Consider the following 1,804-nt stretch of genomic DNA (forward strand, 5'->3'; position numbering starts at 1 on the left):
ACACATGCCACCATCATTCCCCTGCCAAAAATCCCCAAAGATTAAAATGAAAAGAAAAGGTCTTTGGGGTCAAAATTGTTGGGTGAGGGGGAATTTTTGGCTTTGCATTGAAAATCCCCAAAATTTCAAAGTGACAGGTTTGAGTTTTTCCAAGGAAACAAATTTTTTTTTAATTACAAGGGAAGCAGGTACTTCTCACAAAAATGTTCATTTCATCACCAGCTAAACATTTTGATGGAAAAATTTCTAATCAGGCTTAGTTATAGCCCTATGTGTTACATCTTGGCCAGCGATTGTCTCTCGCTGAGTGTCTGTGAAGCACTTGATATGATGGGGGCTCTGATCTCAGTTGGGATGTTTGCAGCAGCTGGTAAAATAGGGGCCATAGTATAAGTTGCACCTCACCACTACGATAATGTGCATAGTACATTTTACAATAACATTCACCCTGTTTTCTATTTCAGGACCTCATGCTGATAGGATGGAGCATGGGAACCACACAGAGGTGATAGAGTTCCTGCTGCTGGGGCTGTCCCAGACCTGGGAGGTCCAGCTTTTCCTCTTTGTCCTCTTCTTGCTTTTCTACATCATCATCCTCCCAGCCAATATCCTCATCATCCTCAGCATCTGGGGTGACCACCACCTGGGCTCCCCCATGTATTTATTCCTGGCCAACCTGGCCTTCCTGGACATCTGCTACTGCTTTGTCATCCCCCCGAAGGTACTTAACCACTTCTTGTCCCACCACAAGACTATCTGTTATGGGGGATGCCTGGCCCAGCTTTTCTTTCTTCACCTCCTAGGAGGGGCTGAAATCAACCTGCTCATGGGCATGGCCTTTGATAGGTATGTGGCCATCTGTCAGCCTCTGCGCTACACCACTGTGGTGGGCAGAGGGGTCTGCTGGGCCCTGGTAAGGGCTGCCTGGGCGAAGAGGTTTATGCAATCATTTATCCAGGTCATCCCTATTGTCCAGCTCCCCTTCTGTGGCCCCAATGAGCTGGACAGTCTCTTTGTGACATCACCCAGGTGATCAAGCTGGCCTGCACCGATGTCTATGTGCTAGAGTTCTTCATGTTCTTCAACAGTGGCCTGGTCACTTTGCTGTGCTTCATCCTCTTGCTCATCTCCTATGGGGCCCTGCTGGTCCGGCTGAGGGCAGGTGGCTCCTCAAAGGGAATGAGCAAAGCAGCCTCCACCTGCATCACCCACATCATAATCATCATCATCATGTTCAGCCTGGCCACCTACATCTACTGCCGGCCCTTCCGCAGCTTCCCCCTAGACAAAGTGGTGGCTGTGTTCCACACCGTGGTCTTCCCCCTGCTGAACCCCATCATCTACACACTCAGGAACAAGGAGATCATCAGTGCCATGAAGAGGCTGCTGGGCAGATATGGACTGTGGAGAGGGAAATAGAAGAAGAAGAAGAAACTGAGGGGGTCAACAAGCATGTGGCAAGGGGGATCCAGTGGACATAGTGTACTTAGATTTTCAGAAAGCCCTTGACTAAGTCCCTCACCAAGAGCTCTTAAGCAAAGTAAGCTATCATGGGACGAGAGGGAAGGTGTCACACCCCAATGCCCTCCTCCCCATAGGGAGTCCCCTAGGAAAGGCAGATCAGCATTGTATGTGATTAACTCTGTTGCAAGCATTGCAAAGCATTTTGGGGAAGGTCAAAGGTATGTAAGTGGAGAGTGGAAGTTTCCTTTGTAGGTAAGAAAGGCCGAAAGGGGAGGAGAAAGAGAGCAGAGAATGGGTTAACTCAACCCTGCAGCTAGCAAGCTCAGTCTGAAGATAAGAT

The 1,804-nt window shown here is 48.8% G+C and overlaps 1 pseudogene; it reads left to right on the forward strand.

Moving 5' to 3' along the window:
• The first annotated feature begins 481 nt into the window (after positions 1–481).
• LOC127042121 (olfactory receptor 4N2-like) lies at positions 482–1,419 on the forward strand (annotated as a pseudogene).
• Positions 1,420–1,804: the final 385 nt, after the last annotated feature.

Source organism: Gopherus flavomarginatus, unplaced genomic scaffold, assembly GCF_025201925.1.
Source record: "Gopherus flavomarginatus isolate rGopFla2 unplaced genomic scaffold, rGopFla2.mat.asm mat_scaffold_2724_arrow_ctg1, whole genome shotgun sequence".
Classification (NCBI taxonomy): Eukaryota; Metazoa; Chordata; order Testudines; family Testudinidae; genus Gopherus; species Gopherus flavomarginatus.